The following is a 27,284-nucleotide window of genomic DNA, read 5'->3' as shown; positions in this document are numbered from 1 at the left end:
TCAGGGACTCTCCTGAAAATGGCAGGAGATGACACCTGGCCAGGGAAGCTTGCACCACAAGCTGTGCAGCAGGCTTGTACCATGGCATGTTTCCATGTGTGGAATGTGCCAAGTTAACAAAGGTTGTTCCTGAAATGGTTTTCTTGATCAGGTATGTGTGTTACTTAATGCATAATGTCTGAACCTCCCTCCTCCAGTGCACTCTTCGATTTCCTATATGAAGTCATAAAGTGCATGGTGATGTAAAAGATGCCTGAGACCAGAGAGACATTGGCTATGTAGTTTTCAGGTTAGTGTGATTTTAGCTACTGTCTGTGGAGGTTTATTGTCATGATGTATCTGAAGGATTCTGATTCCTTCTTCCTCCCAGTGCAAGGCTTCTGTGAGGAATATTCTGTTAGACACTTCAGGTCTTGTTCATGTGGAAATCAATAGCAGTTTTCATCAACATCAATAGTCTGACTAAGCCCAACAAGTAAGGATGTTTTACTTTATGTTGCTCTACATGGGGACCAGGGATCAGTGACCAGCCTTAACTATATGTTCTTGCAGTACAGAATGCTTCTCACAAACGTGCAGACTTAAACAAACACGTTCACTTGTAATGAGGGCATTGGTTCAATGTATAGGAGCATTGCCTGCCATGAATGTGAGAGTTAATGATAGCACCTCCTCTGTTGCATTTCTCACCCATCTTAACCTGTTATTGGTACCTATTTTAGCTAAACAATTGAAAAATCTCTTTATACTAAACTGAGGGGAACACTCAACTCTGAATCTGAATAAAGTGGATATCAATGGATGACACAGTAAAAGAGAGACATGAAAAAATAGTGTGTTGCGATCTTTCAGTTGTCAAAAATGTGAATTGCCTTCAAATTTTTATACTTACAATTCTTTCATGAAAAAGGAAAAAAAAAAAATTTAGGAATATTTACACTTTAAAAAATTAAAAACATTTTTTCCCACAGTGCTAAAATGTAGAAAGATGGGAAAACACAGACGGAAAAAGCAAACTAGAAGAAATCTATATATATTTATAAAAATATATATATTTATATAAATAGAAATATATAGAAAAATTTATCTATATTTCTACATCTAGAAAATCTTATCTATTTCCTATATAAGGAGAAAATGTAAAAATCAAATTAAAAATGGTTTTGAGAAATACTGGAATTTTAAAACTTCAGCACTGGTCTAAATATTAGTCTAGGTACTTTAGTAGTCTCTAGTCGAATTCTGGAGTACTACACTGACGATAGCAGAAGTGCCAGCACTGCCTCCTTACAAATGTAAGAGACTAGAGAAATCCATACTGGAAATAAAAATGGAATTATGTAAAGGATTTTAATCACCACTTGATCCAAGAATTTTCTGCATAGTTGTGCTGGTCCTGGACCATTATCCATGACCAAAGATGAATTAAGCTTTTGTTCCAGATGAGTAGAAACTTTCAATATGTTCATACTAAAACTTTTGTGATTATGCTCACATGTACCTGCATGTAAGTAGAAAAATTTCCCTGTGATGTGTTTTTGTTAATTAGAACTTAATCATAATCACTCAATGGTGATAGTAGAAAAAGGCACAACTACGGTCATGTTTGGACTTTTTCCATCATAAAACGCATTTTTGTTGGTCAACTTTTCAAAGTTGATGTGAAGGGTTTCTCAGCCCTATCAGGTCTCTTGGCTCTTCCGTGCTGGCTGTGAGACAACGGTTTTGGGGACCCTGCTCTTCAATTTGTGTAAACATTGAATGTTCCTGGCACAACAAGATGCAACAAGAGATTCAGGGATTTGCAGTAGCCATTTCCTCCATCCTCCTTTTCTCTCCTGAATATCATTGACAACATAGAGTTTTCCAGGTTATTTAATTTCTGTCAAAGGCACAGCGTTCCTTTTGAACAGAGATTATTAGCACTTGGGTGTATACAACAAAGCCATCACATGCTGTAGAAGCACTTCGTAATCCGGAAGGACTGCAGATTTGTTTTAAGCCTCTTCATGCATATTTTTTCCACTTCAACTGTCAGAGTTTTCAGTGGCAAAATGCACTGTCAAATGTGAATCGCTTTTGAGTCTCACTTCACTGTAGCTACTGGAACACTTGCTTTGCACTCCCCAAACACAAACAATGATTCACATTTTGGGTTGGAAATAGCCTGGAGTGAAAACAAGGAAAATAAGCAAATGTTGTTGTTATTGTGTCCTAATGTGTAATAAAAGCACTGCTGAAGTTCTTTGGGGATGTGCTGTAGCTGAGTTATTCTGGTCTAATTATTGAATATAGGGAGGGAAATCACTAACAGAAGGTAACTCGGAGTTTCAGTGTTAGTGTTGTAAAACATACAGATCAGTTTCTGACTCTGATATCATCTGAATGCATCCTTGATCTGTCTCAACTCAGTTTACAACAAGTCATATTTCCTGCCAGAATTGCATAATGATATGCATGTCTATTTAAACCATTCCCAGAGGTCTTATGTCTATCTGATTTTTAAACTTATGGTTTATGATACATATTTTTATTAGCTAAATTCAAATTGCTTTAAAAATGAAACTAAGGCATGCCATTTGTGCCTTATTGTTCTATGATTTACTTTGATTATAATGTCTGTTCAGGAAACATTCATCCACTTCAGAAGAAAATATAAGAAGTATGAAAAGAAATTTTAAAATGTAGACTAAGTCTCTTAAGGATGATGAATTGAAAGTTATTTTTAAATTCACTAGATGCTTGGTTGGTTGTTGGAGAGTAGAGCTTATTTTGGCTTTCATAAAGACAGTTATACCACAAAACATCCAAAGCAAAATGTACAGTAATTTCACGAATACAAGCCGCACCAATTTGACCAAAATTTTGGTGGAAACCCGGAAGTGCGGCTAATATTCCGGGGCGGCTAATCTATTAACAAAATTCTAAAAGCTGCCAACACGGAAGTGAGAGCCCGCGGCAGCCCCAAGCCAAGCTGGAGCCCGGCCGGCCCCGGCAGAGGTGGGAAAGCCTGGCAGAGGCGGGGCCAGCAGTGTCGGGGGCGGGCGGCAGAGCCTGAGCCAGCAGGGCGGGGGAGCCCGGGAGAACTGGGGCTAGCAGCGCAGGGGAGCATGGCAGAAGCAGGAAGGCCGGCGGGTGGGGCTGCCTGGCAGCGGGGGAAGCCCAGCATAATCGGGGCCAGCAGCGTGGGGGAGCCCGGCGGTGCGGGGGCCTGCAGTGCCGGCCAGGGCGAGGAAACGCGGCGGTGGTGCAGACGGGAGGGGGCGGCCGGCGAGGCTGGTGGCGGCGGCGGCAGCCCTGCCGGCGGGGCGAGCCGCGAGCCGCGAGCCGCGAGCCGCGAGCCGCGAGCCGCGAGCCGCGAGCCGCGAACCGCGAAAGCGCCGCCGCGAAAGCGCCGCCGCGAGCCGCGAGCCGCGAGCCGCGAGCCGCGAACCGCGAGCCGCGAACCGCGAGCCGCGAACCGCGAGCCGCGAGCCGCGAGCCGCGAGCCGCGAACCGCGAGCCGCGAACCGTGAGCCGCGAAAGCGCCGCCGCGAGCCGCGAGCCGCGAACCGCGAGCCGCGAAAGCGCCGCCGCGAGCCGCGAACCGCGAGCCGCGAAAGCGCCGCCGCGAGCCGCGAGCCGCGAACCGCGAGCCGCGAACCGCGAGCCGCGAGCCGCGAACCGCGAGCCGCGAGCCGCGAACCGCGAGCCGCGAGCCGCGAACCGCGAGCCGCGAACCGCGAGCCGCGAACCGCGAGCCGCGAAAGCGCCGCCGCGAGCCGCGAACCGCGAGCCGCGAACCGCGAGCCGCGAACCGCGAGCCGCGAACCGCGAGCCGCGAACCGCGAGCCGCGAACCGCGAGCCGCGAAAGCGCCGCCGCGAGCCGCGAACCGCGAGCCGCGAAAGCGCCGCCGCGAGCCGCGAACCGCGAGCCGCGAGCCGCGAGCCGCGAACCGCGAGCCGCGAGCCGCGAAAGCGCCGCCGCGAGCCGCGAACCGCGAGCCGCGAAAGCGCCGCGGGGCGGGCGCGGCGCTCGCGAGGCGCGGCGCGGGGCGAGCGAAAGCGGCAGCGGGGCGGACGGCGAGCCCGACGGCGGCAGCCCTGCCAGCCGGGCGAGCGAACGCGGCAGCGGGGCGGTGCTGACGGGAGAGGGGGGCCAGCGAGCCCGGCGGCGGCGGCAGCACCACCCGGCCAGCCCCGCCGAGCCGTGGCGCTGAGCTGGGCCACCCGGCCCCGTCGGCAACCATGAGCGGGCCGAGCCTGCCTGGCCCCGCCCCGAGCCAGTAAAGCCCGCTATGCCGCGATCCTCTTACTAATTGGCCAATTTGTGAAAGCTGCGCACGGATTCTCGCGACGAACGAAAGTGCGGCTAATATTCAGGGTGCGGCTTATCTATTGACAAAGACAGCAACATTGTCGAGGCACCGGGGGTGCGGCTTATAATCCGTGCGGCTTGTATTCGTGAAACTACTGTAACTATAAAGGATATTAAATGGTGATGCTACCTTAGTTTTTTAACTTGGTCTTTGGAACCCTTGTTGTGTTTTGCCCTGCTCCATCAAGGACTGGTTGCAGTCAGTGATGGGATGTTTGGCAGCCTGCATTTAATGGTACTGCACAGATTCTCATGTGTGTTGTATTTAAACACTTAAGGTTATATATCATCCAGTTTAGAGGCCAGAAAAAAAAAAGAAAAAAGTTCTCCCAAGTGGGATTGTCAGGGATATCTGGGATTTTTTTTGTGCAGAGTTGGTGGCTTCATCTTACTCTTATCTGGACATATCACATAAACTTGGACCATGGGTGTGATGCTTGTGTATTTTACTGCTTTCATCCTTAGTGCTTCCATTCATCATTTTAATGGATTTTGGGGTTCACTTTTGTAAACACCAACTGTACAGTCTAAATATTTTACAACTGTGCGTATCTTTCTACATGTGAGATTATGTAAGAAAGGTGTTTTTCCTGCTTTACATCAGATCGTGGTTGTAAAACTAAGCCATGACCTGCTGATGAGTCAAAACCTCTGTAGACAAATTACCTGCACTTGCTCCCTTTCAGATTTGCAATATGAGGTTGTGTTTCACTGTGAGGACCTCATCTGTGTGGACACTGCTGAATGCTTCCATTGAAGTCGATGAGGCCATGAAAAGTCTAATATAACAACCTGGGAGCTAGATAAAAACTTAGGATACTTGAGTTCCTTTCCTTGGCCACAAAATGTACTTGACATTTATTAAATCACGTAAATACTAATCTTAAGCAGAACAGGGAGTTAGGCAACCAAATATGTTTTCAGATCTGCATTTAACCTTTGGATGGCATTTAGCTTATCTTGCTGTCAGCACTGATGTCTGAGGTACCATTTTGATTCCCACTGCAATCAGTAGAACAGACAGTGACTTCACCAGCCTGATCCCTCTGAATTTTTTGAAATTTAGAATGAGCAGAGTTACAGCTAGCAATAGCAACTCTTTTCTTTGTCTATTAAAGGAGCTTAGTTGATTAGCGTAGTGTGGTATAGGGCATTTCTTTAATTTTATGTAACTTTCCTGCAAATGAACCCTTTGAGACTAGAAAGCTGAACTGCCAGATTAGTTAAGGTGGAAGTAGTTTTGGGTGTTTTTTTGCTTCCCTTAGATCTGCAGCTTCTTTTGAGCAGGGCAGGTTCTACATTTCCTGTGGCTGAAATAAACCAGTAAAGCATAACAGGAAGTGTTCTGGAAGAACCCTGAAGAGTGTGAAGTGAGGTTTTCTATTTGTGAAACCTTTATCTGTCCATGACTCTAGGAGTGATTTCTGTTTTCCAACATTTATTTCATGCTTCAAATCCAGGTTTATTCAGGTAGATGTTGCTTTCTCTGAGGGGGAAAGGCTCACAGTCTGACAACAAACCATCCTGCAAAGGCAAAAAAAAATTCAGTCTCCAGGGTGAAAATGTGCCTGTTATGGTAAAAAAAGATGTTTTTTATAAAGAATGTGTGTGTGCAGCTGATTTCAGAAGTCCGTGGTAGTTTTCATTTTCAAATGACTGGTTACAGCAGATTAGGAGGAAAGAAAGCTCAGTTGGTTCTTTTGCATCAAAAGAAGCTGTTGTTGGGACTGGGGTTAATTTATTTGGAAGAACATGCTCAACTGAGCACGCATTTACTAATGGCTGTGGATGAAATTAAAACAATTACAGCAGCAGTATTACAAAAAGAGCAAGGAAGTGAAGCAGTCTTGTGCAACTGCATGGAAGTACAGCCAAGAACATAACGATGTGTTTGGAAGGCAAGTTTGGATTAATAAATAGGGGCTACTTTTTATACTGCGGATACAGAATCCATTGCCAGTTCTGCCTAAGGTAGCATGGTGAAATCCATCTCTTCCAGGAAATGAAGCAGGAAAAATTGTTGTACCCCCCATTGAGAGACAATGAATGTAAGACCAAGTTTTCAATAAAGGCTGTAGGAATATTAACAGCAGTCGAGTGTAATGAAACTGAGATCTACTGATCGCTACAATGATGCAGCATTGCCTACATATGGCCAAAGGATATCTTGGAGAAGAAGCACTTTCTGTCTGTAATAGCTTTTTCCCAAGATCATTTTCTGTGTCAGATATAGTTAGGACCTGAAGGACTTGTCATTTTCATTACAAAGTTGTCATTATCACTGCTAAAAGATAAAGTCCTATAAAACCGTCTTTTTCAAAGGAGAACAGAACTGACAGCTTTTAGATTCAGGTGCAGGTCTTCCAATGACTTTTTGATGCCTCAAGTGATTGATTTGGTGAGGGACCTTGTTATTCTTAGAATACACTTTTGAAATGGGGGGAAAAAAAATCTTGTCCAGCTGTATTCTTAAAACATGCATATGAAATAGTCAAGAATTGTCTTTATATAGTTCCAACAAAAATCTGAAAGGGAAATGGCAAATAAAATTAAAATTAATTAATTCCATTACATTTTAAAAGGGGTAATGTATTGCTAATTATTTTTGCCACATCTTGATATACTCACAAGGAAATAAAATGTTACCTAGTGGATACTAATTTCCTTTTCTGATAAGGTGACTACTTTTCTTATTAACATGCACCTAGAAAATGAACCTTGACATGGTGATGAAATAATTCCGTTTTATGAAAAACTAGAGCACACTGGGACTAGAGAAGTATCAGTATTTTGGCATTTGTGGAAACGGTCTGGCTGGTGGTAGGGGTCCTCACTTCAGCCATCCCTCAGAGATCTCAGGGTCCCACTCTAGTGTGTGCTGGCTACCATGGCAAGGATTACTTTATTTCATTTAGTACATTTTTGATTTCCTAGCTAACTGGATCCAGCTGTTTCAGCCCTTCATGCAACACAGAGATTTTATGCTAAATCCAAAGGGGCTAAATTAAAGTGAAATGAAATTTGCATATCATGTAAAACTCTACTTGTTCAGCAGATCCAGATTATATGGTGCTAATCACAAATACTAGACAGAGTAAATCCTCTTGAAGTCACCCTGGGGTTAAGTCAAATGCTTTACACTCTTTGACACATACCCATGAAATATGTAATCAAGTCTGTTTGACGTCCTCTCCTAATTATGTGTGTGTATTTTAAGCAGATGCTTTTCCAGCTGATCTGTGCCTTTTGAGATTTTTTTTTTCATTATTAATCAGAAAATCATGCTGTATGTTAATGGCAAGTGCCAATTATGAGAAACTAATATTAGTTTCTTTACTTAGAAGCTGTACTTTTGCAAATAAGACCATTGACAAATAACATATAGATGTAAAGAAAATATAAGAATCTCAGAATGTTTTCCATCAGGAACATAATTATTCTACCATGCATTGCACTACTTCAGCCTAAAACTAAAATTTATTTTTCTATATAGTTTGAGGCAAAAATATTTAATAAAGAAGTTCTCTGTTGGAAGTAGGAAGAACTGCTTGTTTTCACAAAAGTTAGGATTTAAATGATAAAAATATTTTTCCCAAAGACTCTACACGCATCATTTCTGTCACGAATGTTAATGTATAAGCTTAGCCTTTCTTGAGTCTCCTTATTCAGTGAGATAATATCAGGAGATAAATTCAGTATTTGACTAAGCTGGGAGTCACTGAGTTTTAAGAAAATGTGAAAGTGTTCTTGAGAAAAGACTGGTGACCTAATTGGTTCTACCCTGCTCTTCAACTGAAGCATGCAAATTTCTACTTGCATTTCCATGAAGTTCCAAACTGAGTGTTTTCCCTTCAGTGTGTTTAGCAGAGACATCTACTGGCAAATTGTTAACTGGCATTCTCCTCCTCAGGTCCTACAATGCCATTTCTTACATCTCTGAAGGAGAGACTTGCTAATATGGAAATGACTACTTTGAAGCTTTTAGATGTGCTGCAGCATTAAATTTATTATTTGGGAAGAAGCGTTAAGTAGTATATCAACAAATACAAAATCAATAAAGGCAAAATAAAATTTTCCTATTTTCTCACTAATGTTACTTTCTGTTGAACTGACAAGCTACTTTTAGCAGAAATGTGCATATCAGAGAAAAGGAGTTTACGATCCATTATAGATGAACAGGACTAATTGCAAACCACGTAATAATTGTCGTCAGTCTCCATTGATTTTGATTCAGTCAATATAAAATTGAAAGAAGGAAACCACAGGATATAATTGGAAGAGCTGTTTTGCCTACAGGGACTGGTTTCATTGCTAATACTTGCTCCACACTCACAGTTTATTTTTTCAACAAAGATCTGCCTCAGCTGTAACCTTTGCCCACTTGTTAATGGCTCTTAATAGAGCCATTCTAGACATGGGTTCAGCTCTTGTGCTCTAGTTGTGGTTTAAACACTTGGAGGCTGTCAGGGCAGAACAAGACTCACAAACAGAGCTACCAGCAAGTCCTCCTTGGGCTTAGGCCCTGAAGGAACCCCTGGGAATACACCTGGAGCTTTGCCTCTTCTGCAGTCCAGCCTTGCTAACCCCCCAGGAGATGCTTGCATAACTTGGGCTGGGTGCAGTCTTTCAGAGGTGCAAAAGCAGAACTGAAAGAACACAGATGATTGATTACTTGGGCCCAATAAGAGGTCTTTAATATTTCAAAATTAGCCCTTTGCATTTTTAGGCAACCTGTGGATTCAAGACACTAAGTAGCATCTCATCCATCCAGTTGGAGTGGGTACATTTTTTCACAATCATTACTGGCAAAATATATTTAAAGGTCTTATCTGAGGTGCTCAGATAAGTAAATTTTTTCAGATAGGCTTCGTTCAAGTAAAATGTCCCTATTCTCTGAACCGACTCATCCTACTGGACCTACTTTTGGCATTTGTATGCTACATTCCTACAAACATTCATTTTATATTACAGTAATTTCACAACTATAAGCCACACCTGATTATAAGCCGCACTTCTAGGTGTCGGCAATTTTTCGTTCTTTGTCCATATATAAGCTGCACCTGATTATAAGCCGCACGTTACAATACAGAGTGTGATAAAAGGTATCTATTCTATCACCATCTGTTGAGGGTGGGGGGCAGTGATCCTTATCTCCGTGGGAGATATTCTGCTAATGGGCCATCCATTGAAACCAGACGGGGCATTGTTCTTTATCTTTTCACAACCCGTCCTTCCTCCAGCGAGTCATTTTCTGCTAATGGCCCATTGAGTCCCACTGTGTGACTGATAAAATTACCTCATCCCATTGGAAGTTGCTCCAGCTGGGGAGAAGAGCCCAACATTTCTTACCAGGATAAAAACAGAGGTGTTGGGACACTAAGGTATCCCATTTCTCCACTGGACTCCAGAGGAAAACCGGATTTCTCCACATCACCACTGGACCTTTAGAGGGAAACTGCACCTTCTGCAGGAGCACTGCTCCAACTGAATCACATCTGTCACTGCAGGAGGATGCAGCCACCATTTAATGGGACTGCTACCAACACTCTGCCTGACAGGGTGTCAGGTTGTACTCTGACTCTGTCAGGGTTTGGAGTTTGTTTCTTTGTAGTACTGTATTTCTATTTTAATTTCCCTAGTAAAGAACTGTTATTCCTAATTCCCATATTTTTTGCCTGAGAGCTGCTTGATTTCAAAATTATAATAATTTGGAGGGAGGGGGTTTACATTCTCCTTTTCAAAGAGAAACTCCTGCCTTTCTCAGCAGACACCTGTCCTCCAAACTAAACCAGCAACTTTTCGTTCTTTGTCCATATATAAACTGCACCTGATTATAAGCCACACTTTGGGTTCAGACCAAAATTTGGATGCGGCTTATAATCGTGAAATTACTGTACTCTAAGTTTATATGCATTTGTAATGCCATTTCAGGTCTGTTATGCTTTCAGGACTCTATATGTATCTTGCCTACCTCCAAATTTGAGATCCATACATCTGTTCATCCATATCACGCCCCATATTCCCCCATTTTCATCCACATCCTAATTTCCATGAAAGGAAAACTTTACTGAGCAAAGAATCTCCATTTGTAAGCTGCTTTAATTGCATTTTTTGCAATTCTATAATAGCTGGGGAAATATTTTTCGATGTTTTTCACTCCTTTCTCCTTTCCTTAGTTGTTTCCCCAAGCAAACTAGACTGAGTATTGTCACAGGTGCTGGTGTGATCTATCTTTATGTTAGAAGGATTTTACTACCATAACTTCACTGGCAAAACCTTTAAGGAAAAAAATAGCTATTTGCTTCTGAGTGTCCAGCAGCATAGTCTCAGTATTTTAATCATGATGTTCAAGCATTTGAACAGGCTACTTAGGGAAGTTTTGGAATCCCTGTCCCTGGAAGTATTCAAAAAAGGCTTAGATGTGGTGCTTAGGGACATGGTTTGGTGGTGGATTTGGCAGTAATGACTTAATAGTTGGACTCGATCTTGGAGACCTTTTCCAAACTTAATGGTTCTATCATTCTGTGATATAGACTGCCATAGTGTATTGATGTGAGTGGAGTGATGGCAGTTGGTGCCATCCATCCCAAAAATCCTTGGTAAAGATCATGGAGGTGTTACTTGAAAAGCTCTCATTTGCAGGTGGCTTTGACAGATACCTTCAGAGTATAGACCTGAAACCTGAGCTGGTTTCACTCATTGGACATGGCTAGTTCACACCTTGAAAGAACTTCATCCCAGAATTTAGAGAATGAGGCTGGAGATCAGAATTATTGAGCTGGTTTTATTTATAAAAATAAGTTTTATAAATTTTAGAAACACTTGACAGTGGTATGATCTTCCTTCTATACTGTATAAAGAAAAATTGGAGCAAATTGATTCTAGGTGAATGAGTAGACCACAAGGTAGGTCGGGTGCTCACATTTGTGTTTGAGCCTGTTTTGGGAGAGAGTTGGATATCTGCCTTGAAAGGGTTTCCGTGTTTTTTAATATAGTTCACATAAGCACAAAAATATTTTTTTTTCCATCTTTGGCTATATGTTAAGCTGTGAAACTCAGCTTCTAATTAGTAGAGAGCTGGGGCCCAAGACTGAGTAATTTACTTTAGAAAGTACACCAAAAATTGTTATGTGGGCAACTGAAAGCAGTAGGCCAGAGCCTATTCATGGTGCTTCCAGGCACCTGTTTTTAATTTTTTACATTTCTTTTTCCCTTTTTCCTTCTTGACATTAGTGGAAGTTTTGTTGTTGTCATTTTTGTAGGGTTTTGGAAGTGGTATCATGCCTGTTAATGGAGATGTCTTCAACTATAGTTTCAACCCAGTTCCAACTGGAACAAGTATCATTAGATTTTTTTGTTGTTGTTGTAATTTCTTTCTTCTCCACAATAATTTCTTTTTATTTTCTGGTATGAGAATATATTTTATTTTAATTTTCAGATAGATAAGGTCTTCTAGAGAGACATGAAACTCAGATTTTACTTAGGCAATGATTTTCACGATCTGGTAATTCACCATCATCACTGCTGATTAAGTGATTAAGTGATTTGTTTCCAGACACTGCTCCCAAATCTTAGCCAGAGTCGATGCCTAGAGGCTGGCTAGTCAGTGTACCTACTTCTGAGCTCAGGCAGGTGGCAGCCCAACCTACTCACTGAAGTTTCATCCACATGTCTCCACAAATAAAAATCATGAAACCCTCCAGCTGAATGCTTGAACTCACAGTCCTTGTTAGGGCTGTTGCCAGAGTTTGCCACCTCTCTCTCCTTTTCTGTAGCCAGAGTGCCATGTAAGCTGAAGGAGGCTGCTAAGCAGAGGCTTGAATTATCTCAATAGAGGTTAAAAAACATGAGTAAAGTCCAAAGGCAATGGAGACATACAGCCTCTGGTAATTTTGTATTAACATGGTATGGGTGGAGAACAGAAGCTCCATGGACTATTTTGGAGAATAATGTGGAAGATATTTAAGTGTTACCCTATAAATCAGATGTTTCTTATAATCTAAAATGTGTGATGCAGTCCTGATTGCCCCTCACCACGCAAGTACATCCACAGAACTGGAGGCTCCTCAGCAATGAGCAGCAGCACAAATGAGTGCTCATGTGAACAGAGAATAAAAAAATCAATAGCATCCTTTAGGAACATGTCTCTGCTTATCAAAAAAAAAAAACAAAAAAAAACAAAAAACCAAACCGAAACAAAAAAAAACCACTTATACTTACGGACTTAAAACCCTGTTTAGCAGAACACAAATCTCTGTGTTTTCTCACATATTTTTGATGTCACAGTGTTTGCCATGTTTGAAGCGTTCCTGTAATGCCTGCTTTTCCACAGGGCATTTGTTATTCTTAGAAGAAATTCACCAGCAGAATTAGACCAGTTTTCAAGAAGCAGGGGGTGGAAACAGGAAAAGAAATGGTGAGGACAATCCAATTGTTGCAATGCCACTTGATTCAATAAGAACAATAGCATTAAAAGGATTTGGGGTCTGCAAGCTGCTGTTTTCTGAATAATTTACCGTGTGTGCAAAAGATCGATGTAGGGACCTTGAGCTAGCCAAAAGGCACTGTTGATCTGGGCAGTCAAACTGCTGGGTACATCCAATTATTAAGGAAAACAATGAAGTTCAAACTCTAGAATATCTTGTTCTTGATTTGGGTAATGCATGTGGATGTTTGGATTGTGCAAGTTTAATTGTGAGAAAGATAATGCAAAGATAATGATTACCCAGTTAAGTGGGTTGACATGTTTCTATTAATCAATTTCATTGAACTACTAAACCACTTATTTGTCTTTGACATTAATACACACTACATGACTAGTGGACATTACATTGATAACAAGTCAAGAAGGAATTCTTACCTTTTTCAAGAAGTGTCAGCTAAGCAAACTAGGTAGTTCTGTGCATCCATCACATATTGACAATGCAAAAAGTTGAATCAGCCTCACTGTAACTTGAGCAACCCCATTAAGGGGGTGCACAATTTGAGTCAACATCATGCGATTTTGAGAAGAAACCATAACTTCTTCATTATGTTCTGAGATTTTTGCTCCAATGAAATAACAGTTCTGTATAGGTAGTTATGTATGTCTATATAGTGTGTGATTTGCAATTGTGTTTTTACATTGCAACAAGCTCAAATATAACTGGCAATTTTCAAAGTACTAACTTTGACAGGCCTCCAAATTGTTTCACTGTACAACATGAAAGATCTCAAGTCATGTTGTATGTTTGGTATAAGGTATTGTGAGAAGGGTATGTGGCTGGCTTCCTGAGTTGTGGTTGGAGAGAGCTGGGGAGGAGCATCTATTGTCAGCTACTCAGGGGATAAAAAGATCAGGCCAATGGCTGCATCTAGCACAGGATGAAAAAAGGATATAATTGTTACTTGTGCTAGGCTGCTCCTTCACTGTTTTATGTGTATAAATAAAATAAAACCCTGAATCTCCCCCCTTAGTTCTGTACTGGTATGTGAGACACTACTGCGAGGTGATGTTTCACAAGGACCTATATCTGCCTCATGCTGTCCTATGGTGGGGCTGAGCCTGAGGTGCTGGGTCACCACTTGGTGTCATGCAGTTCCTTCCTTTTTGCCCTGACCACAGGCACAACTGGTTCAGCAGAGCAACTGTGCTTGAGGTGAGAGGCTGTATATTCTCCTGGGTCTCCATTCTGCCACAATTTGTGTTCCTCTTTTTCCAAGTACAGATGAGGTTTCCTGCTAGTTAGCTGGTAGAAGCACAGGCAGTAGGAGTTTCAGGGCAGTATAACAGAGCAAAGGAGATTCTGAAGTGCTACCAAATGGTTAGGGGGCAGGAAGTACATCAGATGTTCCAATTAGAAAATTGATGTTAAAAAGAGTAAGAATAGAGGCAGCATTTTTGTTTAGTTTTGTTTGTTCTAGTTTTTGTTGGGTGTTTTTTTATGGAATTCCAGAGAAAAAAACTTACTGTGAGTTGCTGCTCATAAAATCATCTAAAAGCAGTGGGGGTCACAATTAACAGATTGCTGCAATTTGTGAGGTGAAACAAGAAATAAATTTGACTTATGGGTTTTAGTAACTCAAAGATGTTTTTATGTTGTCCTTTCTTGTGCTTGTGATGTTTGATAATGGCTAGACAGAATGAGATAAAGTGTGGTAAATTTTTTGCCAGCGTGGGAGCTGCTAGAAGTTTCTGGGAGAGAAGAGCATATATAATACCACAGTAGCAAAGGGCAAACAACATCAAGGGCAGGTAGCTTGATTAGACAACACAGGCATGTGGTCTTTAGTATAAAGCATTGCAGGTAGAGCAGCTGCTGGAAAGAATGAAAAATATCAGGATGGATCTGAATAAAGCCCAGAAATGAGATCTGTTACTATTTCTTTGAAGTCTTATTCACAACATGAAGTCTGATCACCAACTGATGTAAAGTGATTTACGTCCTAAAAATATTAATGGAATTAGTACAACTGAGCACCATTAGGCATCTGTCCACTGAGGTCTCCACCCACCCTGTAAAACAAGACCAAATTCCCATTGTTGCATTAAGCTTACCTAAGCACCATGCATCATCCAAATGGCAAGCAATGACTAAGCAATGTCGTATTGTAATGAATATTCAAACATAGAGACATTATTTTTTTTCTGTTGGCTTTTTAATTTTCTAATGCCTTTTCAAGGTCTGTGCATCTGGAACAGGGAGGGAGACGTTTGCTCTTAGAGGGAAAAAAAAAAAGGCACACTGCCATTTCATTTCTTTGTAGAGGTTCATAATGTGATTACCAAAATGTGAATAACAATCAAATAATGCAGAGGCTTATTCCCTATGGATAGCAAAAATAAATTTCAGTCAAATGTTTCCGGCAGAAATCTCAAATTTGTCATGCAAAGTACTTCTCTGCATTCAAACATAATGTATTTATGTGACTCAGAAACATCAAACATTAGGATAAATAGCCAGATTATAAGTACAGTCCGCTTATGAAATGATTGGAATAGAAGTGCAATTAATGAAGCTGGCAGAATGGCTATGAAGCAGTGTTAATGCCTTGAGATGTAAAGAAAGCATCCAGATCTACTTTACAGCACAGGGTGGAGGAGACACTTTGAGATTGCTTGCCATTCTCCCTGTTAGCAATCTTTGACCATGTTTTTGTATGTGTGACTTAAAATCATGTCAGAATGAAGTTAGAAGCAATTTTTCCAAGAATCTCCTGGGCTCAAATTTTAAAGGGAACTGAGGCCTGAGTGGCAGAGGGGAAGAAAATTAAAAGATTGGCAACATCATCTATGCTTTCCTTCTACCTAAAAAAACACTGTAGTATGACATACTTTTAAAAAACAAAAATGGGAAAAAAAATCCCAAACAAAACAAAACTAAAAAATAAACTAACAAACCTGGAGTAGGGAGGAATAGTGAATTCATATATCTGACAAAAGGGCTGCTTTGAACTCATCCAGCTTTCTCCAAACCATTTACCTGGCAGAAGTATTCTCTTAAGTTGCTGCAGGATTTCTTTCCCCCAGATAGCTGTTGAGTTTCTGTCTCCTCACTTGCTTTCTCTGCATCCTTTGAAAAGGAATGGATATAGTCTGAGATACCTGGATTGGAACTCCTGATGTTTGTGAAAGGTTAGGTAGGAGTGGCATAAAGCATATGAAATGGCAGGTTTTTCTGGGGCTGAAGGGTGCATGTTTGGGAAAATCAACAGAAATAAGCATTGCCTGCTCTGCATTAGTCTGTGTGGATGTGATTCTTTGCTTGGCAGGTATTTTGGAGATGTGGATCAACAGTCTGCAACCAGTGGATTGTATTTTAAGGGAATTTTGTCAGTTTTCTCTGTCCAGCAGCTAGTGGTGATGGAATAAACATTTAAATTTTGTGAGGACTTTGGAGAGAATGTTGCTGTGGGCAACACTAGGTTCAGTTGGCATTGTCTGATGGCAGAGGCTGACATCACTTTTAAGCATGAGAAGTGCTGTGTTATATGTTCCTATTTCTGGAACCTTTATGAAGAATTTGTTGTGGCTCTTCTTACTGTTTAGATGTTACTACTTGAGTAAGTGAATGTGTAAATAACAAACCTCAGAGTGGGTTTCATGAGCTGATGCAGGTAGAATGCAAGTCTGGGTGACCTGTGCTTAGTACTGAATTCAGAGCATATGAAAGTAAAAAAAAAAAAAAAATAAGAGAGAGAAAGAGAGAAGGAACAAATGGGATTAGGACACCTATATTTTGTGCTGTACAGGATTTATTACAACTTATATAGCCTTGGAGCTACTATAGTTTATATCCATGTGTCTATAGCTTACTGATCTTTAAGAGAAGGTTTTACCAGGAAATAGATATGTTACTCTATAGTTCATCATAAGGGAGGGCTCCTCTATAAAGGAAGAAGTTTTATTAGTCTCAGATTTTTCTTTTCCTGGCTTTAACAGGATCTGCAAATGTTTTCCTCCAGAAAACCCTTTATAAACCTTCCTCTTTAAGTCAGCAATAATGATTTCAGGTGTCCAAGCAGCTTCTGTGCACTGAAGCTATACTTGCAGTAAATGTGGAAAATTCACAAGGGCCACATGAAATGTTATGAGTTGGTATCTTACACCGGTGATTTCCTTCTCCGAGAAAGTTCATATGAAGTCCTTATGTGCTCACATACAAACTTTGTTTCTATTTGATGAACCTCATGGACAACAGCTAGAAGGAAAAGCTGGCAGTAGTCTTCCTTGTCCCCCAAGCAATACCCATGATGGTTTGTGATAGGGCAAATTGCAAGGAATTGTAAGACCTTCACTTCAACTGTTAAATACTGAAACTGATTTTCCTTTTGTTTGTGTGTTGAGGCCAACTAAGAGTCTACCAAATCTCAGAAAGGTAACTCTAGAAAGAGCTGAGTCTTCTGCCACCAATATAGCCTTTACTTGCAAATGTATTGGACAGCAATGTATTTACTAACCAAGATATTTTCTGACATTTAATTTTTATGAAATTTAAACCCTTTTTGGAAATGGTCCATTTCTGAGTTTTGGGTTTGTTTTTGTTTTCAAAGAAATTTCATTGATCTTGTACCTAGAAAACGTGGATAGGCTTTCTTATATTTTAAAAGATACTAGTTTTTATACATCTTGTTAAATGCTGTCAAATAATAATGAGATGTGGAGTTTTTTAACTTTAGAAGTTTTCAGAAGTCAGAACTAACCAATATGGTGAGTTTTTCAGTTACATCACTCAGAAGGTATTTGGTGGAAAGACACTTCTCTAGGACAGCAAGTTCTACATCTTCAGCAACTCCAGCAACTTCCTTAAAACCTGTTTATAAGATACTGAGAAGATGTTTGTTCATGGCATTAACTCTGTGGTGATTGTTGAAAATTTTCACTTTACAGGAATTCCATCACTTTGTATTTGCAATTCAAATCAGAAACACTTTTTAATACATTAGAATTTCATATATAACAGGAATTCCATTTCTTAAGCAGTTGTGTAGAAACTCCGCTTTCCCTTCAAAGAGACTGGCTTTTATAATACAATTAAGAGAGTCATAATCAAGTCTGGCTACTCACAGGTTATTAAAACTGTTAGTCACTGTGTCCATATAAGAGAAGAATGAATATATCATTGAAAAACTAAACTAGCAGCATAAATAGGCAGGCCTTTTTGCTTGAATGAGTTCATCTGTCTCTTCTAGGCCCACAGAGGGACTAAATGTTTTACTCAATAGAATGAAGAAAAAGAGCTCTCCCAGTTCAAGGCTGAAGCTTCCTGGCAAGTTTTTTTCTGATGTTTATGTTGAATTTTCTCTTTTTCAGTTTGTGCCCATTTGTCCTGTAACTACACACCACTTAGAAGAGCTTGGCTTCATCTTCTTTACAACCTTCCCTTTGGGTATTTATGCACATCAAGAAGCTACCCACCTGAAATATCTGTTCTCCAGACTGAACAGTTCCATCTCTCTTAGCTTCTCCTCATATTAGAGATGGTCTAGTCCCTTACTCATATTTGTAATCCTTCACCAGACTCATTCCACTACAGCTGTGGAGGTCAGGACTGGACACAGCACTGCAGATGTGACCTCACCAGCACTGAATAGAGAGGAGAGATAACCTCAATTAATGCAGCCCAGGATACCATTTACCTCCTTTGCCACAAGGTGATCAGCTTGTCCGCTAGGACACCTGGACCCTTTTCTAACAAAGCTGCTTCCCAACCAGTCAGGCCCTGACCAGTACTGGTACCTGGGTTTGTTCCTACCCAAATGCAGCACTTTGCCTTTCTCTGTTGATTTTCATGAATTCCTCTTTACAATTCTACCGCTTGTTGAGATCCCTCTGGTTTGCAGTGCAATCATTGGTTGTGTCATCTGGAAATTTGTTGACTGTGCATGCTGCCTCATTGTTCAAGTCATTAAGAAAGTTTTTCAATGGCAAAGGACTCAGTTTCTGCACCTGGGGTACATCACTAGCTTCCAGCTGGAATTTGTGCCATTGATCACTGCTCTCTCTAAGCCTGGCAGTTAAGTAATTTTTCAGTTCCACTTCATTGTCCACTTATCTAATCTATACTTCATCAGATTGTCTGTGAGGATTTTATGGGAGAGAGTGTCAAAAGTTAATAAAGTCAAGATAAACAGCATCTGTTGTTCTTCCCTCATTTGCCAAACTGGTCATCTCATTGAAGAAGGCTATTGTCGGGGTTGAGGTTTTCTCTTCAGCTGAGCTGAGCCGTTATTACTTGTTATAAAGTTGTTTATTGTAAAGGCACATCAGTCTCAAAATGCAAAAAGTCTCAAGCGTTAAAGTCCGTGTTAAAAGTTTTTGGCATAGAATCCCAAATAGAGGTGAAGTCCCAATTAGAAGTAGAAGCTGCTCCTGGTGCAAGGCCCCGAGAAGGCCAAAGTTGCAGCCTAGTAGAGAGTCCTGAGCAGAGGTAGAGGCTGCGGGCTGGTACAGAGTCTCGAGAAGCAGATGCTCCCTGTTTTTTTTCTTCTTCTGTTCTTTTTCTTCCTCTTCTTCTTCATGTGGTGGTAGTGATGATGATGATGATGGTAGAGGAAGAGAGAGCGAGTGAGATTGCACTCCAATACATGGATTCTTATTTACAAATTACCCAATAAGCTAAAAACACAAATCTGAATCATTTCTTCTTAACCTATTAGAATTCTAGTTTCTTAGCACACCAGGTTACGTGTAATCTACGCATATGGTCTGTCTGTCCTATCTGAAAAATGTAAGCAATATTCTTAACTATATTTTTATTATGTCTAAAACTATTTTTGGAGCTTTCACAGAGACTTTTTTTCTAAGACTTGTTTTCTACACTGGTATCTAGGACTATGTTTTTCAGCTCTCACTGCAGTTGATCTGTCTCTGAGGAACTCAGGCCTCTGTTTTTCAGACTCCAATAGGCTGTGAGGTTGGTTAAGCATGTTTTACTCTTTGTAAATCCATGATGACTATTCCTGATCACCTTCTTGTCCTTCACGTATGAAAATGGTTTCTGGAGTCATTTGCTTTCTTACCTTCCCTGAGACTGAGGTGAAGGCTGACTACCTGTAATTCCCCAAATCTTTCTTCTTGCCCTTCCTGAGAATAGGAATGACATTCGCTTTCCTCCAGTCCCAGTCTTTGGGAAATTCTCTCATTCACCATTATCTTCCAAAGATTTTCAGAATTGGCCTTGCAAGCAACAGTAACCAGCTCCGTTGGCACCTGGGGGGAGCATCCCATCAGGGCTCATGTAGTTGTTAATGCCCAGGTTATTTAAAGGGTTCCATAACATGATCCTGTTCCACTGATGGTAAGTTATCCTTGAAGCAGGCTTTTCCTCTGAGCTGAGGGCCTGGGATTCCCAAAGGCAAGGCTCACCAGTAAAAAATGAGTCACAGAAGACATTGAGACCTTTACCTTTTCTGTGTCCTTCCTCAACAGGGCTTTTGCTTGTAGAAATTCTTCTTGTTACCGGTTACATTCCTTACAAAATTCCCAATTGCATCCATGCGTATGTAGACCATGGCTCTGTGTTTCTCCCGGATCACCTGGTCCAGTTTTCACCTTTCTACTCCTGTTGTAGTTTAGTGGGGAGCTCCTTGTTCATCCATTAAAGTCTGCTGCCTGAAACTAAGTTTCCTGCTTGCTAGGATGGACTACTCCTGAGCTTGAGGAAGGTGATCCTTAGAACCTGCTTTTTTAACCTGAAATTGAATTTTTCTTGTCAGATTAAAACCAAATTTTTGCAGTCACTAATCCTAGCTGTGCTGGGAAGCATTTCTGAAAAGCTGGACAAGGTCATCAGCATCTGGGTAATAACGAGCATTTGGGTATGTAGACTATGTATCTGCTTAAGGAATAATTTAAATCACCAGCAAAGTTTCTCATTTATTTCCATGAACACAGAATCAGGAAATGGGTTATTCTTGTGGTTCATGAGATCATTTTACCATTTGGAGAAGAATCAATGTATACTACACCTATGGGAATGGCAGCAAGGGAAGAAGATGGAGCCTGTAAGCTCCTTATGGGCATAGTAAAAAATGATTATTGAAACTAATCTTAAATATTTAGGGTTTAGCCCTTCCTGAAAAAGCTATCAAGGTTTTAATAGAAAATAGAAGCTTTTATATTACATTTGTAAACCTACGCTAGCAATTAGAAGAGAATTATGAACTGGATATAGAATCCCATATGAAAGCATGAAATGCCTCCAACCTCTAAAAAGGAAAAATTCTCTCTTAAACTATCTGGACTTCCACAGTAATTGCAAGGCAGCCCAATAGATTTGACTTTACTAGGTTTTTCTGTAAGTAGTCTCTTACAGGCATATAGCTATTAATGATATCCAATTAATTACTGCCAGGATTGAGGTCCTAATGAAGTTTTTATTTTCAAGCAATTTAGGAGGCTAGTGCTGATGTAGTAATTTCTTTAAGCAGAATATCTTCATTTTAGAGCAAACTTATTAAACCTTTATCTGCAATACACACCTGTTTATCGATCAAACTTAAAATTTCTTATGTACATCAACATAAATATGCTTATGTCCCTTCCAAAAATTCTTTTTTTAAAAAGTGTCTTGGTAAAACAAGCCCAGCAGATCTTCACAAAACAAGCACTTTTGTCTCTGTTATTGGATTTTAGTATTTCCCTCAGCAAACAATACTTACAGAGATATGTTTTATGTATTGATTCTTAGCAAGAAGTGGTTTAGATCAATGCTAATTTTGAATTGTCAAGGTACTGAAGAGTAGCATAGCTATAACATGTTAGTAGTCGATGGCTTTTCTGTGTTCTACTAACATTAGGAAGTGGACTTAATGGTTTGTTTTTTTTGTTGTTGTTATTGGTGGTTTTTTATGGAACAGCAACTCCTAGCAAACATACAAGTTCATCAGTGTATATTTTGTTCTCTCTCTGTATCATCTGTGTGGTATTCCAGGTACGCTTTCCACTTTGGCATATTTAGTGAGCTGCACATAAACTATAAGAACATTTGTAATTTTAAAAATATTATTATATCATTTATCTCTGGAGTTTTAAACAGAATATTTTTCATCTCCAAAAAGATCAGACTTTAAAATTAGTTGAAGTTTTGGGCTGAAAACCCAAATAGCTGGTTTTATGTTAATAAATACAATTGTCATTTGCATCGTGTCAAATTTCAGCAGTTGCAGTTGCAAATACAAATTTTAAAGGGGATTAATAAAATGAGGGAAAAGTTGTTGATGTTTACAGAGCAGAGGGAATTTTCTGCAAGGTTGTAGAGCTGGGAATTTCTATAGCTTGTACAGTTCTGCCTCACAGTAGTAGTGGGAGCTGAGTAATTGAGTCATTCACCCAAAGCTAGAAGATGGGATCGATGCAATCCAAAGGAGAGCCCCCTCTGGGGGCTACAATAGCATGGAGAAGGCAGCTCTCCAGCCATTTCATACATGGGAGGAGGTGCGGTGCTTTTCCTCAGAGATGTGGCATGGCATTCACGTTGAGCTGTGGATGGGAGGATTTGAGCCTAATTAAACAGTAGCTATTGACCTGGCATGTTCTGTAAATAGATATGACACCATTTGGTGCTTAGCTGTGGTCTAGCATCAAACAGCTCCCTTGAACTGCAGATCCAAGGCACAGCTCAAAGAATAATTCCGTTTGCCTGCGACAAGCCAGGGACCGGCTGACAGAACAAGTAGCATTAGCGAGGGTGGAGACTGCCAGCATCAATAATGATTATATGTGCTGCTTTGCCTGTGATGAGCTGCCAGCTTGTAAATGCTGAACAATTGAGTGACCTTGGACAAACTGGTCCCAATAATGATACAGCGTTTGTTTTAATATGAAAGTGACAAGGAGGAAAAGATCACAGTGCGTCTCTCTTTCATGCAATCCCTCATCTCCAAAATGGATGCATTTCATGTGAGTCTAATAATTCGTTTCATATGCAAAGCCTCTTTCTCTGGTATTAAGAACATCTTCATTTCAAAGCTTAGGAAAGTTAAAGAAGACTGAAGACTGGAGTCAAGAAAAGAAGATAGTACTTATACCTACAGAGATAATAAAAATACCTTCTGAAATTTAAAACTGTATTTTGTCTCAGCCTAGGTACCTGCAGTTTTTTTTGTATTTAGGAGAAGTGGCAGCAGTCTGGCCATGGCTGTCCTGAGACACTGCATGTGTCCCACATGTGGGAAGAGGAGGAGGAAGAGGCATGAAAAGAAGGTGGTTGCCTTGGCACAGCATGCCCCCCAGTGCTGGCAAGCCTGGCCTCAGCATCCAGGGAGCTCAGTGTGGCCCCATCCCACCACTGGGCTCTCCCTCCTGCCTGTCCTCCTGGTGCTTCCTCTGAAGGCTTGGCAGCCACTCAGCAGGCTGGGAATTGGTGTTCTCCAAAAGGATCTCCATGGCTCTTTGGCATCCTCTGCCAAATGCTGCCTCCTGAGAGAGGGAGCTGCTCTCCTGGGAGCTGGGCACCCCAGGGCTCTGTGCTCCTTGAATCCCCCCAGGACCAGGGTGCAGCCCTGCAGTGTCATGGTGGTCTCTGGACATCTCCTGGCAGCAGATCCCAGGCCCTGCTTCTGGCAGAATTGTCCCATGGCAACAGGTTCAGATGAAATTAATTATTTTCTTTAATAATTTAGAAAAGCTGGAGGTAAGTAGGGGAGCATGGGAATAAGAAGGCTGTAAAATAGAGTCTGAGAGTCTTATAAACTGGAATTTTTAAATTGAGGGTAGTGATACTAATTCATTAATTGAATAACATCATAGGCATTTAAAAGCAATATATTTTTATGGCTGTGTTAAGTGGTTTTAAAGATATATTTTGCTCTTCTTTTCATAAATTAGTCTGGATAATATCTTCCTGTTCGTGGAAGCAGAAATTCTCAAAATCTGTCTTTGGCATTTTGCCATTTTGTGGTAGTAATGGATCATTCTCTTCTGATGGGATGAGTTTTAAATAAATGTCAGCTCAACAAGCAGCTGTGTGAAACAGACTGGTCCAGCCTCTGTCTTTGGGTCAAATTCTCACTGTCTCTGCTGCAAACCAAATACAAAAACTAAAGAGATGAAGTCCAATGGGATGCATTCAGTTAGCATGGAAGAATTTCAGAACACTTTGAAGGATGGACCTGCATCTCAGCATCACATAGGATATGGAAAAATGTTCTTGCTGGTTACTGCAGGAGGACTTTACAGCTGTGGAGGATCCTGTCAGCTTTAATAGGCTCTGAATACATTACTGACTAACCTAGCTTACAAGCAGCTGACATTAAAGTGCCTGATGCCCCTGACACACTCCTTCATCTCTTCCCTGCCTGTAGATGAAGAGACAAAGTCTGCAGGAAAGTAATACCAGTGTAGCCAAAAAGCCAAAATAGCTGAGCAGTATAGTGATGTGTTTAAATTCTGTCTTACAGAATATTTTCCAATAAAATTACAAACATGTCACATCTACCCAAGTTCTGTGAATATTATCCATAAAGAGCTGTGGAAATGAGGGGGAAAAAAAAGAACTGTATGAGATGTGGGAAACAAATTAATCCTTTGTAACAGAGCTCATCATACGTTACAAGAAAGTGTGGTATGAGTTAAGTCAAAGCTTGGGAGTTGCAGAAGAAAATAAAGACTGCAGTTCCTGTCTGGCTGTTGAACAAAGTGAGCCTTCAAGGTTCAGCTTTCAGTCAGAAATAATCAACATGCTGTCTTGTTACCAACACTTCTTGTTATCTGCTCTGATAAAGAAGGATCTAATCTTTTATATTAGATCACATACTGAACTTGACAGCATCATTCCGATAAAAAAAGAAAAAAGGGAAGAGCTGTAATGAATATGTTTGGCAGGATGCACACTGTCAAGGTCTCAAAAAGAAAGGTTTATATTATTTTGATTGATTGATTGATTGATTGATTGATTGATTGATTGATCTGACCTTACAGGTGAGTCAAGTCTCTGCAGAACCATGAAAATAATTTTTCTGACCCTTCCATTTATACTACTTTCCTTTTTCCTTTTCTGTTCTGTCCAAGACAGGTGAAATGTTTCAACACAGTTTCTACTGATCCTAAAAATTCTGTGATTCATCATAACTTCAAGATGTTAATCAATTTATTTTTTCATATTCAGAGATAAAGAAGGAAAGAAGCGCTTGAGCCATTATCAATTTATTTATTTGTTCTCCAGCTGTACAAGGGGGTGTTTTAGCCCTGTAGAACTTCTATCTTCAGATGGCATGTGAGAGACTAGAACTCTCTGGGGCATTAGAGAGTCACTCTTTAGATCAAAATGTATGCTTTTCTGTCACTTCTTAACACTATGTGGAAGTTTTGACATTAGAGTCGCTAGGAAGAAATTAAGAAAAACACACAGAACACAGTATTATTACAAAGACTTAAGAGCAAGAGGTATGTCACATAAACCTCCTCATACTCTGGAGAACATGGTTGTCAAAGTATGTGAGAAGACAAAAAAAAGGAAAATTGCTGACCAGTTTAAAAAACGTCCCAGGACAGTTCCAAACTGCTGAAGTTTCAGGAGTTTGCTGAAGGGGAGCTTACTGTGTAGCTGTCACTACTGCTTTGTCTCTCCTGGGGAGTTCAAGTTGACCTCCTGCCATTGCCATGAAAGGCCAGCTCATCCTGCATCTTCTGACCTCCCTTCATAGTTAGTATTGATATAATCAATAATACATATATATAGATATATGTATTATTGGTATAATACACAACACATATATATATATATGTCATAATACATACAGTATTGTAATTCTCCTTTGAGAAGGCTCCCTGGTGAGAGTTATAACAGGTATTATAATGAAAGAGAAAAGGTTTGAGAAACCGTATCACAATTCAAGCTTCATAAATGCTTCATCTGATCCTGGTGTCACTTTTGGCCATCCTAGAATAGAACAACATGCTAAGGCTCATGTCCTTGCAGTTGCCTTTTGGTCTCACCAATTCAGGAAAAATTCCCTGTTGAAAACTGCTCAGTAAATTCAAACCATTTATAATAACCATTGAAGATATCCTTGAATTCTTAAAAATTATTGAGGAGTTTCATGGAAAAATGCCTCTGAGTATCAGTAAAAGATTTTGCAGATGGGAACCCACAAAATTGTGGGGCTGTTAATGTTCTTGTGAAAGGAAACAGGGTTGGTTATTTGCATATTGTTTCTCCCTTATCCTACCATATCCAAGAAGGCAAAAGGGTTTCAGAGAGGTAAGTGAATATACCAGTTCTGCATGAAATGCCAACATTAGTGTGCTAATGTTTGATACGTGCAGCCTTTGTATACATTGCCATGCTTTTAAATTCACACCTCGTAGTTATACAAGTTTTCCTGTTGGGTTTGCAGTCAAATGTTTAAACAGTTTGATTAGTCACTCTACTTCTAATTGGTCTAAAGTTTACTGCTACTTTGAATTACGTGTCTTTTCTCTCCTGCAAAGTACCTCAGCAGGGTGATGTAATTCCTGTAGGATCCTCACCTAGGTATGTAAGACTACCAGAGGTCTGGTGAGGCCAGCAGGGTTGAGTCAAAATATTGGAGAGGTTGAGTCAAGAGAAATATTAGGATTTTGGGAAGCCTGAGACAGCCATTCTAGTTAGTTCAATTCAAGACAAGAGTATCTGTTGCACTTAATAAATAAAATAGGCTAAATAATAATCTTTAATAGCCTTAAGTCATTTCAACTGCATACCAGGGCTCCTGACTGGTCAGCTAGACACTCTAAACCAAGACAAGGTTATCTACTGGGGTGTCTTGTGTGCCACTGCAGTCATTCAAATTATCTCATGTATTGAGTTAAGCACCTTTCAAAGAAGGGAAAAAAAGGAAAGAGATGAACATATTTCATCAGCAAGTTTTGTAATTCAAGGCTTAGGTATGAAAACAGATTCTTTGCTTTGAGTATGGCATTTCCATATTTCCTGTTGTACAGCACCTCTGTGTTGCCAAAGGTCATGGAGCTGAGTATGTGCCAACTTTCTTTGCTAACAGTAGTAACATTCAGTGCCTGTTAGGCATAATGGCCATATACAATATGAGTCATTTCTGAGGGTTTTCTTTGCATGATGAATAAGAGGCTCTTTTCATGGTCATACTTTTCATTTACAATAGCGAGACTGCACTTGGTGGGGCAAGCATGAAAAGGAAAGTAATAAGGATTGTCTGTGTATTTATTTCCTTAAATTGCTTCTCCCCTGAATATTTCCATTTACCAATAAAGGCATTGTAGATATCTTTGGAAAATACGCTGCATAAAAGAAAGAGATGCATGGTAGGTAATACTAAATAACAAACAAACAAAAAACAACAAAAACAAACAAGCAAAAAGAAAACAAACAAAAAACAAACAAAAAAACCCTAAAAACACAGGAAGAGCTGTTGTTTATGATGTTTTCCTTCATTAGTGCTGATAGTGTTCTTTAACATCTTAAAATATAAATCTCATAGAACAGT

General features: G+C 40.4%; 1 protein-coding gene across 1 annotated transcript in view; it reads left to right on the top strand.

Moving 5' to 3' along the window:
- The window catches only part of MOCOS (molybdenum cofactor sulfurase), a 220,706-nt gene that overhangs the window by 130,383 nt on the left and 63,039 nt on the right, over nt 1-27,284 (top strand). The gene's annotated exons all lie outside the window — the stretch shown is intronic.

This window comes from Catharus ustulatus, chromosome 1 (genome assembly GCF_009819885.2).
Source record: "Catharus ustulatus isolate bCatUst1 chromosome 1, bCatUst1.pri.v2, whole genome shotgun sequence".
Classification (NCBI taxonomy): Eukaryota; Metazoa; Chordata; class Aves; order Passeriformes; family Turdidae; genus Catharus; species Catharus ustulatus.
The sequence above is the reverse complement of the archived record's forward strand: the minus strand, read 5'-3'. Positions and strand labels throughout refer to the sequence as shown.